This window comes from Zootoca vivipara, chromosome 8 (assembly GCF_965207765.1).
Source record: "Zootoca vivipara chromosome 8, rZooViv2.hap1.1, whole genome shotgun sequence".
Taxonomy (NCBI): Eukaryota; Metazoa; Chordata; class Lepidosauria; order Squamata; family Lacertidae; genus Zootoca; species Zootoca vivipara.
This window is the reverse complement of record NC_142591.1, coordinates 71763161-71776428: the sequence shown is the minus strand read 5'-3', so window position 1 is coordinate 71776428 and position 13268 is coordinate 71763161. Positions and strand designations below refer to the sequence as shown.

Genomic DNA, 13268 nt, shown 5'->3' with positions numbered 1-13268 from the left:
GTTGTGTGGGAAACTAGGAATTGAGGAGGTGAAACCTTTGTACTCCGTACTGCATAAGCATCTTTGTTGAATCCTCAGAAACAAACCTATGCCTATTGCAGGCCTACCTGTGTGTGTGTATGAAGCTGTGGGCTCCTATAAATTTAATGTGTTTTATAACATATTACCTTCCTGCCAGTGTTATATTGGAAGAAGGGCAGTGGCTCAGGGGTGCCAGGGAACCTTATGCTTTCATAAGGTTTCAGTCCAATCCCCTACGTCTCCACGTGAAGCTGGGGAGACCTCTTTCTGAAACCCCGGAGAGCCATTGCCAGTCGGTGTAGACAGCACTGAACTATATAGATTAATAGCCCAAGTCTGAATAACGCAACTTCCTATGTTTCTAAGAACTCATAAACAGTCACATAGCCAGGCTTAATATTACAGTGGTACCTCGGTTTATGAACACAATTGGTTCCGGAAGTCTGTTCATAAACTGAAGCGAACTTTCCCATCGAAAGTAATGGAAAGTGGATTAATCTGTTCCAGACGGTCGGTCCGCGGAGTACTTCAACTGAAGCGTTCATAAACTGAAGCGAACTTTCCCATTGAAAATAATGGAAAGTGGATTAATCTGTTCCAGACGGTCGGTCCGCGGAGTACTCAACCTGAAGCGTACTTAACCCAAAGCATGGGTGTAATTGGTTCTGGAAGTCTGTTCATAAGCTGAAGCATTCATAAACTGAAGCTTTCCCATTGAAAGTAATGGAAAGTGAATTAATCCGTTCCAGATGGGTCTGCGGTGTTCGTAAACCGAAAATTCATAAACTGAGGTGTTCATAAACCGAGGTTCCACTGTGCCCATTTTTGGATCTAATGAAGTTCCTTATTTCATGGTATGCTCAATACTGAGTTCAGCAATGACCCAGAAGCTAAAAGGTTAAAGCCCTGGGCTTTTTTTTTAAAAAAAAGTTACATGTACCACAGTTTTTTTACAGGTCAACTTTAGATGACGCAGATATTCTTTCCCCCATTGCCACCATCCACGGTTTTTTGCTGTAGCGTTGCCAGGAAGTAGGCATTACAGATCTGGCTCAAAATGATCCCAAATTGGAGATACCAAGAACTGATTGCCTAATGAATGAGTCCAGTCAACATTATTCAGTGTGATTCGGCACTGAAAGTGTAGTTCAGTTTTCTCCAGTGAAGTATGGAGTGGTTCTAATCTTTGCTTACCTGTTGGGCTTGCTCTATGTGTATGGAACGCTCACATCACAAAGTCCAACCTCAACATATTTCATTTGGGTTTATTTGGGAAACATACCGAAGGAGAGCTTTGTTCAGAGAAAAAGAAGCATTTGAGAGAGCTAACTGAGAATAGCTGACCTATTTTCTCTCGAAAGAAAAACAAAACAAAAATAAGGGTTCTGTTGTTAGAGCAGCTAGCCCTTCAATCTAAATTGAAAATATTCAGAATAAACTGAGCCATGCCAATTATGCAGTATGTTTTATTAATTCTTAGCACGCACCAGGGCCGGCCCACCCATGAGGCAAGGTGAGGCAACCTCAGGGGGCATGATCTACAGGGGCAGAGATACCAATGTATTCTCCCTTTGTTCATAATGTACATCTTCACTAACCCGTTCTTCCCTGCAGGGGAGGGGGTGCCATTCTGTGGTATTGGGACAGCCCTGCTACTCAATAATATTGCAATATTGTGGAGAGGGTTGTAGCATTCTTGCATATTTTGATATGGATTGGAGTGGTATAAAATATTATATTTGGCAAGTGAGCAAGGAGGAAAGGGGATTTTTTTTGCCTTAGGTGTCAAAATAATTTGACCAGCCATAGGTACTATGTACCTTGACTTGAAGAAGGTTGCCAATGGCAGCTCTGCGTCAGGCTGCAAAAAGTATTGTGCTGGCCTTGGGAAGCAGCAGGAGGTCTTTAAATAAAATATCTTCGGCTAGCAAACCTCTTCAGTTTTACAAGATTAGATTTCAAATAAATTCAGTACTAGTACGAACGAGAACATTGCATGTTGAGGAGCAAAGCTTCTTCCTTGCAGAAAAGCCTGATGTTCGCTATTCTGGGGTGCGGGCAAACATTTGGGGAGTTTCAAATAAACAAATCTATCTTTTTGCATGTTGATTGCTTGTTTGTTTAAAGTATCTAAATGAAGTTGGTAACCATGTAATTATTGGACAGGGTGTGGGAATAAGAGACATAGCTTTTTGTTTTACCTTTAGATATCAAAGAATTCTAAAGATGGGCAAAGCAGAAACACATGAACATTTTAGCAGGTGCTATAAATACACCAAAGAAAGTCAAAAAGCAGATCCATGTCAAAATAGGAACCAAATCCTTGATTTTATTGCCTTCTCTGCAGAGCAGTGCATCTCCCAGCTATGGGGTTGTCTAGCAGTTAAGTGAGCATTTGTGTGCAGATACACCAGTGTGCAATTGACCTGTGGCATTTTCGCTGCTAGAGCTGAGGCTAATGTTTTGGAGGGATGGACACATTGGAACAGCATTCATCTTTAGTTAGGAAATTCAGCAAACGGGGAGTTTGGGAAGGCTTATTCTTCTTCCTTTCCAGCTATAGGAAAACCCCGCAGCTAGATGCAGGTAGGTAGATAAATAAATATACACAATTTATTCATGTTACTATTCATCAGCATACACAGGGACATGAATTCTGCTATTACTTTTGGTAAATGAATTCTTCATGCGGCAGGCTTGTGCGTTTGTTTTTGTGTGGTGATCAACATCTAGAGCCAATTTTTTAATGCTGGTTTGTACAAAGTTGTGTCCAACCATAAGGTTCAGAAACATGTTTCTGCTTCATATCTTAGACTACAAAAATGAGGCAGGGGGATTACAGGCATTTGTTTGGTATGGCATAACACCTAGGGGTGGGCAATGGCATTAGTTATCTTAATTGATTTTAACATGCAAATATTTTCTTATTTCAACTGAAACCATGGTTTCAAATCCTGCTTGGTGATCAATCCTTAACTAGGGATTGAAAAAACAATAATTTACCATGTCAAAGGAGAACCATTTATAGTTTGGCATATCAGTGCTTTTTTCTTTAAAAAATGTTTAGGGGTACTCTCATTTTGACCCCAGAAAATCAACATTTTATAGTTCAGATTGGGAAAAATAAATACAGTAAATGGACAAAAGTACAAAATGTTTAGGGGTATGTGTACCCCTGCTCCCTCCAGAAAAAAAAAGCACTGGGCATTGTGCCAATGTAGAGATTTTTCGAGATTTTCAACTGTGTAGAAAGTGAACATATACCAGAAAGTTGTTGTAGAATATTGGGTAGAATGAATTCATTTTAGTTAGTATTTTCCCCACTGTTTCCCTAGGATGTTTTTTTACATTTTAGAAAACCAAGCACAAAAATATCTTCCAGCGCACTACAATGTCGATATTTCTATCCCTTTCTTCTTTCGCCTGGCTGCAATTTATCTTTTAAAGGTTTGTTGATACAGGATGAGTCTATTGATATGCAAAAATGTTCTTTTGAGTGGTAGAGGAAGCTTTGGCTGCTGTTTTAGTAGCGACTGAGTGAAGCAACCTTGTTTACTGCTTTGAGAACTCTTTTTTTTCCCTGGGCAAGCATGCTAAATTGATTTCAAATAAAGCAAGTTGCCTGGTTAATTATATTTAGTATTTTATATAATGCTTTTTCTCAGTGCTCAAAGTATTTTAACATATGGGGCATATCCAACTGAGTTGTACTCAAGAGTAGACCAGTTGAAATCAATGGACTCATTGATTTCAGTGGGTCTACTCTGAGTTTGGTTAACATAAATCATCTCAGTTATACAAAGAAGCTGTAAAGTAGGTTGGCTTTATTATTCCCATATTGCATATGTGGGAAGAAGGGTTGAGGCTGAAAAGTGGTTGTCTGCATCAGGTAATGATCGTATCGGGGACTCCTTAGCTCATTTTTTAAACCAGTACATTATGCAAACGCATACCTCTGGGTTCTGGGGTAGCTCTTTCCCTGCACAATAGTGGCATAGGTAGCTGTAGGGTGGCTGAGGGGGAGGCAGTGGGCAGACGCAAGCCCCACACTGTCATTTCAGGCAGTGCAAAACCTGTAGAAACCTGAGCCACCGCATTACTCCCAGGAGAGATGTGGCTCTGGCACACTGCAGGCCCCATGGTAAGTGCCACCGCCCGTGGTGTGGCGCCCAGTGCCCCCCCCCCCGCTATGCCTCTGCTTCACGCAGTGGTACTGGAGGAAACTATGGAATTGCAAACTTGTCTCCTTGCCATTCAGCAGGATACATGATGGAGGGGGCCAGTATTTGGCTCAAATTATTTGCGGCTAATTTTTAAGAAGGCAGTATACAGCTGGGGGTCTGTGTTAAAAAAAAGAGTAGCAAAGGATGAGTTTGATGGGTTATTTATTGGAACCTCTAAGAGAGGCAGCATATTCTTTTCATACTCGCCCAATTCACCTTCCATGCAATAGCAAGCTTTGAATGAGTGTGAAGTTGTGATACGAGAAAAAGCTTTGCTCCCAGGCTCTTGCCTTAGCTGAAGTGAGAACAGCAGTAGCTCCCACCACACCAGAATTCCCATAACAACATAGGGCAAATGCATGAACGACTGCAGTTTGTGCAGACTGGAAGTATATTAATAAAGCATTTGAAATAATGACCTGTAGGAAACCACTGGCACAAGAAAAAGTCAATCTAATAGAGTTCTAACTTACTGTATTCGATCTGATTTTTTTTGGGGGGGGGGGAGGCGAAGTTGCAGTTTAAGGATAATTTATTATTCGCTATCTTCTTACCCTATGCAATACCTTTCTCCAGTCTTGCTTCACATCCTCCCTGAATGTTTTTGCCAGGATGGAATGTGTCCTTGAACTCTTGCTTCCCTGGACTGAGGATAGAAAGAAATATGTGTAGAAACTAGGCTAATGTGCAAAGGTAAAATTTATATTCATTGCTATGTCCGCTTTTGGCTCGTGTCCCTCCCTCATAGCTTTGTGTTGCCCACAAAGGGTATGTGTGTCCTTTAGGCTTTTTTAAAAAAAGGTTCCCTGCCTCTGGCTTGTATAAAGGAATATGGATACAGTAAACAGAAAATACATCTTCTTTGACGTCCCATTGATTGTGAATGGGAAACTTTTAAGAAGGCAGTTCACACTTCGAAATCAGTAGGAAAGAGACTTCAGTCCTATGCACACTTAGCTAGGGGTACACCCAATGAACACTTCGACGTTATTTCTGACTTTTGGAAACCAATAGAATTAAGAAGCATTTTAACGAATTCCCCAATTTTGTGCGTATTATTTCTGCGCTAGCTTTTGGTTTCTCAGAAAGATCTCGCACAATGCAACCCAGGCCTCACTATCCTCAAAATCATAGCTGTTGAAAGGAGGAACATCTGAAATAGTTTCCCTTTAGCTGCATTTCATTTTCCCCTCATTTCCTTTGACTCTGTTAGGGATCTTTCAGGAAGTATTTATAGTCAAGGCTATTCCTTGCCATACGGGTTCTCTAATTAACTGAAGGAAACTCAGCGGGTGCCGTGTCTTACTAATGCACATAGCTATGTTGGGTCAAAGCACTGCCGAACTCCTTTGGCTTTGTTAGAAGCACCTGTTTCCACAATTCAGTGTTTGGGGATGGGGAGAACTTAACTTCTAAGTATAAACTGCATCCGGGGGGGGGGGAGAGAGAACAACCACCCTAAAATAATCGCCGAACCAGGAAAGTGTTAAAGAAACTGATTGGAAACATTTGGTGTCAAATGCTAGATGGATGACAAACACACACCCCCCAAATTTAAAAAGAAAAGGGGGCAAACCGTGCTGTTGAATGGCCAAAACTTGAAAATCCTGTTATGTTTTAAACTACTTTAGACAGAACTTCAAAACTCTCGGGTTGAATTTGCGTGCAAGTGGAGAACTTTGACTGAGTAATCAAAGTTCATCAGAAAGCAACATTTAAAATGTTAAGCCAGCCCATCTAAGTGGATGTACGTATCTGCATTGTGTGGATCAAGCTCAGGCATTATCAGCTAGGGAGGTAACCTCATCCATCCTCTGGATATTTACTCAGCCACAGCTAGGTATGTTTCCAGAAGAAACACATAGAAATGTATTGGGTGGTAAAATCATTATTCAGGCGTTGTGATATAATAATATAGTGTCTGGATGTTACATAAAAAAACCTTAAGGACAAAGAGAATCAGTTTGCAGAACAAAGAAGTTTGAACCCTCCTATCTTGGGGTGGTGGTGGACATGAGCAGTAGTGTATACCAGGCACGTCCAACAGGTAGATGGTGATGTACCGGTAGATCACTGGACATCTGTGGTAGATCACTGGTAGATCGCTGGCTCCCCCCAAAGAAGCTCAACAATTTTGGCTCCCCTAAAGAAAAGCTCAACACTTTTGCCCTGCACCCTCCAAAATGTGGCTTTCCTCCCCCCTAAAAAGCTCAACAACTTTGACCTGACCCCCCCCCAAAACAGGGCTTTCCTTCCTAAAAAAAACCTCAACAACCTTGACCTGAACCTCCGGGGGGGGGGGGGGTAGATCACTGCCAGTTTTTAACTCTGTGAGTAGATCGCAGTCTCTTGGGAGTTGGCCACCCCTGGTGTATACCAAAGTTGCTAGGGGTTGGGAACAAATAAGATTCTGCTGAGAACATCATTTTGAATGCTTACTCAAAATTAGCTGGATAAATTGAGTTGTTGCAGAGCCAATTAGAAAAGTCTTTAAACATGCCCTTTTTGATAAGAAAGCCTGGTGATGTGGGAAGTGTGCCTCATATGCGTTATGCTGCAATATCACAGCATTTTGTTGCCTTTCCTGAACCTGCTTCTATAAATGTAAGAAACCAATACTGGTTTAGAAAATCATTACCCTTGTGTTCCATTTCTGTTCTCTAGGCACTTTACACTTCCAAAGCAATGTGTTACAGTAGTTATGTCTTACTTTCTACCTTTTCTTGTTTGTTGCCAGGAGAAGAGAAACAACCAACCCATTAACTTTTCTTTAACCCAGCCTTCCCTAACCTGGCACCTTCTAGATATTTCAAACTAAAATTCCCATCATCCCTCACATTTGACCATGCTAGCTGGAACTGATGGGAGTTTCAGTCCAAAACATATGGAGGGCACCAGGTTGGGGAATGGTAGTTTAGCCTATACATTCCAGCCACTTTGCACACATTCTGCTGTGGCCAAAATACCACCCTGAATATGTCAAGTTTGATTGCATTATATTGATATTTCTTCATAAAAAAATCTTAAAACATGCTTTCTGGTGAGAGGGAACTTTTAGTTTAGAAGACACAAACTTTGTGGAAATAGATTCTGATTAATGTGTTGTTTTCAAGAGCCCACAAATTTATATTGTGTGAGAAAATTCCATTTTTATTAAAATTAAAAATGGAGCAGTCATATGTTCAGATGAGAAGTTTGGTTACTTAAAACTAATTTTAGTTAGGTGGGCTGCAAATCTCTGCTGTTGCTGTTCCTGCAAATAGCATCTGATCACAGCTGTTTGGGAGCAAAAAAAACCCAAACACCCAACAAACCCTATCATGACTCATTTGCGCTATATTTGCAGGGAGTGAGGAAACTATCACACAGAAAAGGAAATTAAAAATAACACTACAACTTTATATGCATGTGTGTTTGTGTGTGCACGTGTGTGGAGTTTATCATTTGTTTAAGAGACTTGTGAGGGCTTAAGTAGATCACGTGGTGCTTCCCCAACTTCTCACCCTATAAATTATTATAAGAAAAATTCAGATCTGACAAAGTGGTCTTTGGCTCATGCAAGCTTATCCCATAATAAACACCTTAGTATTTAAGGTGCCACTGGACATTTACAGTGGAACCTTGGTTTTCGAGTGTCTCAAAAGCTGAACAATTCGGAACCCGAACAGCAAAAACCCGGGAGTAATTGCTTCCGTTTTCGAACGTGCCTCGGAAGTCGACTGGCTTTTTTCTCCATTTTTTCAATGGGTCGATCCTCAGTTTTCAAATGTTTTGGAAGTCGAATGGTGTTCCAAATTACGTCCGAAAACCGAGGTTCCACTGTACTTGTCTGTTTAGTCTCTGTTCAGTTGAACGACCTCCACATTTTTTTTTTTTTTTACGAAGGAGCCTTGAAGTTACGTTGAATCTTTGAGCTTGCTTTAAAGTTGCAGCAAATCACATGCAAACCCCTTCAGACTTAATCATAATAATAACAACAATAAAAAGGCATATTTGCTGCAGCTTGGGCACTTCAAAGCTATCACCTCTCCCGTCTGTACATGACTAAAAGGCTTCAAGGCAGATAGTACAAGGGGGAAAACAATGAAATCAAAGACAGTCTTAATATACAACTATTATAGGCTGTATAAGACATTTGAAGAATATCTCAAAATATTTATAGGTTCTTCTGATGCATGTACATTACCAGCTGCCTTTCATGTTTGTGGTCTAAGGCTCTTGAAATACATCTCGGGGGCAGGGGGAGAGGAGAAAGTTGTATTTCCTGTATGCTGTTTATGTGTGTTTACCGTATGGCTTATCCATCTAGAGCAGGGTTTCCCAAACTTGGATCTCCAGCTGTTTTGGGACTACAACTCCCACAATCCTGAGCAAGCAGGACCAGTGGTCAGGGATGATGGGAATCGTAGTCCAAAAACAGCTGGAGACCAATGTTTGGGAAACACTTGAACTATAGAGCAGGGGTCAGCAAACTTTTTCCACTGTCCCTCAGACCTTGTGGGGGGGGGACTATATTTTGAAGGGGGTGGGGAAATGAACGAATTCCTATGCCCCACAAATAACCCAGAGATGCATTTTAAATACAGGTGAAACTCGGAAAATTTGAATATTGCCAAAAAGTGCATTTATTTCAGTAATGCAACTTAAAAGGTGAAACCAATATATGAGATAGATGCATGACATGCAAAGCAAGATATGTCAAGCCTTAATTTGTTGTAATTGTAATTATTTGTCGTTAGGCGGGTCAATTATAAATGGAATGCAATTAATGAAATGCAATTGCGATGTTTATTTTTGTAACTATTTGTTTTATTACTGTGGAATTTCCAAAAGAAAGCATTTGTAAATAATAATAATAATAATAATAATAATAATAAGTTGCATTACTGAAATAATTGCACTTTTTGATGATATTCTAATTTTCCGAGTTTCACCTGTAAAATTACACATTCTACTGATGTAAAAACACGCTGGTTCCCCCGGGCCTTAGTTTGCCTACCCATGGTCTAGAGCAGGCATCCCCAAACTTTGGCCCTCCAGATGTTTTGGACTACAACTCCCATAATCCCTGAGCACCGATCCTGTTAGCTAGGGATCATGGGAGTTGTAGGCCAAAACATCTGGAGGGCCGCAGTTTGGGGATGCCTGGTCTAGAGAGCCAGCATGGCACAGTGATTAGTGTGTCAAACTTATTTATTAGCAGACCAGGTTCAAATCGCTACTCAGCCATGAAGTTCACTGACCTTGGGCCAGTCATTGTCTCACAGCCTAACCTACCTTGCAGGGTTGTTGTGAGGACAAAATTGGAAACAGGTACCTCAGAATTCCCCCATGCCAGTATTTGGGTATATCCTGGTAGCCGCTGACTCTTGGTGAGATAATGAACCTCCGACAACTCATCTCGCTGTAATGTGTTACTTGACGCAGTGCTTCTAATGTACTCAGTTAAAGTACTTAGATTTAAGCCAATTTAATCTATTTGGAATTCAATTGGGCTAAAACGTCTGAAACTAATAATTTCAATTTCATAGGGATGTAGATTGAGCCATAAAGTCTTTCATGTCACATGGTTCACTGGCATACAAATTAGCATAGATCCCTCCAACCCTTCATGATAAAGGTTTTTACTTAACAAGCAAACACACACACACACACACACACACACACACACACACACACACACACACAACATTGTACACGTCACACTTTACATCTGGAGCTTAATGTCAGCTAAAATGTGGGAGACTTCTGCTTCTTCTAAGTGACTTGGCATTTGCTTGGTGTGTGTGTGTGTGTGTGTGTGTGTGTGTGTGTGTGTGTGTGTGTTTATTAGCTGCAAAGAACCAAAATGGAAGGGGAGGGGTTATTCTTAATTAAAATTCTAAACTCCATTCCTCCCCTTTTCTCATCAGGCACTGATCAGAGATATTAGTCAAATGTTTTATAGACTCGACCGTAATGGTTTTAAAAGCAAAAGAGCATGTGTTGGACCTACTGATTTTTCCGTAACGGAAAACTATGTTAGGCTTTGCAGAAGTTTTAAATTTGGGCTTATTGTGAAATCCTTTGATGCCTTCAAGGACTGAAAACTTAACCGCCCCTTCATCAGTTTGGCTTTGCCTCCCCAAAGCTGCCTCAGATGCTGTAGAATTGGGGAGAGGGGTCTCCAAAATGGCTGTGCATGGCAACTTTCAGATTTGGTGTTTATGCATAGGTATACTTTTCATAGAATCATAGAGTTGGAAGAGACCACAAGGGCCATCCAGTCCAACCCCCTGCCAAGCAGGAAACACTATCAAAGCATTCTTGACATATGCCTGTCAAGCCTCTGCTTAAAGACCTCCAAAGAAGGAGACTTTTTTTGTTTTTGTGATGGGTGTAGATTTGGAAACACAGCAGTTGCTATGCTCCATAGTTGTTTTACATAAACATTCCCTTCAGCCTCAGAGATAAGGCAGGATACAAAGGCACACTGAGTATGCTTCATGCGCATCTGTCTTGCGTCAGTGCTTCCTGCAATGAACACACCCATTTAACATGCTTCTTTAAACACCTGTGTGCGTGCATTAGAGTGGGAAGTTTACCAGGCACCCCCAAACTTCGGCCCTCCAGATGTTTTGGACTACAATTCCCATCATCCCCGACCACTGGTCCTGTTAGCTAGGGAGCATGGGAGTTGTAGGCCGCAGTTTGGGGATGCCTGGTTTAAACCCTAAAGCTTGAGGTCTGAGGCCTGGGACCTGCATGGTGAGCTATCATGGACCGTGTTTTTTTCAGACCAGGCTTCCTCAACCTCGGCCCTCCAGCTGTTTTTGGCCTACAACTCCCATGATCCCTAGGTAGCAGCACCAGTGGTCAGGGATGGTGGGAATTGTAGTCTCAAAACATCTGGAGGGCCGAGGTTGAGGAAGCCTGTTTCAGACTTTGGATTCCTCTTCAGGCAAAGAGGGACTTGAGTAGTTTCACTCTTTGGGGAGAGTGTTCCACAGCTGAGACACTGCCACCCGCCAAACCTCAGATGGCAGTGGTGCCTGCAGGAGGTATTCCACAGGAGACCTGAATGTAGAAGTAGGTACATATAGACAGGTGGTCCTAAATGTACCCCGATCCTAAAGGCTTTCCAGGTCAAAAACAGCACTTTTAATTGGGCCTCGAAATGGATCGTGAGCCATTGGAGTTGGCAATAACACAAATGCAATGTGAAGTTCCAAGTGTTGCAGAATATATCTGTTAGATTACTAACTTCAGTTTCGAAATAGTCTTCAAATACATCTACACTTATAGCACATTAAAGTAATGTAAATGGAGGTTACCAGAGCCCAGGGTAACGGAGGCCAGGCTATTTCTGCCCAGGTAAGTTTGCAGCTGGTATAATTGTAGACATTATATATATGATGAACTATTCTATCCATGTGATAGAATGAAATATAAATAAAAGGCATCAGCTAGAAACAGCATCTCAGTATCTGAAGAAGTGTGCGTGCACACGAAAGCTCATACCAAAATAAAAACTTAGTTGGTCTTTAAGGTGCTACTGAAGGATTTTTTTTCTATTTTGCTTCGACTCAGACCAACACGGCTACCTACCTGTAACTAGCATTATTTAGACTCTCCTTTATTGTAATGCATTGTATTTTAAAGTGCTTAACCTTTGAGCAAATGGGAAAGAGCACTGTAGGACACTGAATTCGGACTCTTGACCAGAAAAAATATTTTTCAGCTGTCCTCTGGCTTCTAAGCCAGCGTTTCTCAACCGCTGTTCCACGGCACACTAGTGTGCCGCGAGACGCTGGCTGGTGTGCGGCGACGTGCGGCGACGAGAAGGGCGATTTGCATTGTCACGTGCCTGGCGGCCGCCAATAACCAACACTAGCCCGCCGGAAAGCAATATTTCTCCTCCTCTTTCCCAAAGCTCAGTGCAAACGAGCCTGGTGGCCGCCAATACACAGTGCTGACCCGCCAGAAAGCAATATTTGGCAAGTGTTTCTTACAGTCATAATTATAATATAGGGCAGCACAGAGTTAATTTTTAAAACTTTTTTAATGGTGGTGTGCCTCGTCATTTTTTTCACGGAACAAGTGTGCCGTGGCCCAAAAAAGGTTGAGAAACACTGTTCTAAGCTATCATATGTGATTTGTCCAAGTATAGATTCTCATGAATAAGGAATTGAATATCATTTTTTTTTAAAAAAATTACACTTTAATTGAAGCTTTATTAAAGAGGAGAAACAAATTAAACCAACAGATAGAACACATCATCCACTCCATTCCAGCAATGGTAATTGTAAAAACATAGGTTTGTGGATAAACTTACTTTCTTTTCTTCTGTTTGTTTAAATGAAAGTGGGGATTGATTCTGTTAACCAGAATGCATTGCAGGGGCTTGGATGAAGCTTGGGGTCTCTTCCAATTCTACAATTCTGCTATTCAAGAAATTGAATTAAGTGCCCAGTATAATCATCTGCACTTTTTCTTCTCTTGCAAAGTATTAAAGCATGCACACACATTCCCAACTGTGCCTTTAAATGTATCCTTATCTACAAAAGTGTTGTTGCTGCTAAATGAAATAAATGTTACCCTCGCTCTGTTTTGCCGTTTGGACAGGTTTTTTTAAAACATTTCTTCCCTGACACGCTGTTAAGCAAAGATTAGAGTGAATGCTTGCAGTTGCTCTTTGCAAGCGAAGAGATCTAAACTTAAATGTCTCATGAAGAATGTGATGTGCTTCAGCTAGCATTAGAGCTGCGAGTGCTAATAGCTGTTCATGAATAGCCATGCACATTTTTGCAACCTGAAGGGCTATAATTTATTAGATTGAAAACAAAGTGTGATCAATACAGCCTTTAATGCAATCAATAACGAGAACTGCCAAAAGGCATTTTACCATATTTCAGACTGAAAAAAGTGTTTTCTGTCATTTTTTAAAAAAATAAAAAACAACAACAGCATTCCACTTTCAGTTTATCAGCAGATGGCAAGAAATGTTTCAACGGAGCCCATCTGCTTATGCATTCTTGATAGCGT

General features: G+C 41.1%; 1 protein-coding gene across 11 annotated transcripts in view; it reads left to right on the top strand.

Moving 5' to 3' along the window:
- Window positions 1-13268, top strand: part of TRPS1 (transcriptional repressor GATA binding 1) — a 237774-nt gene that overhangs the window by 101613 nt on the left and 122893 nt on the right. The gene's annotated exons all lie outside the window — the stretch shown is intronic.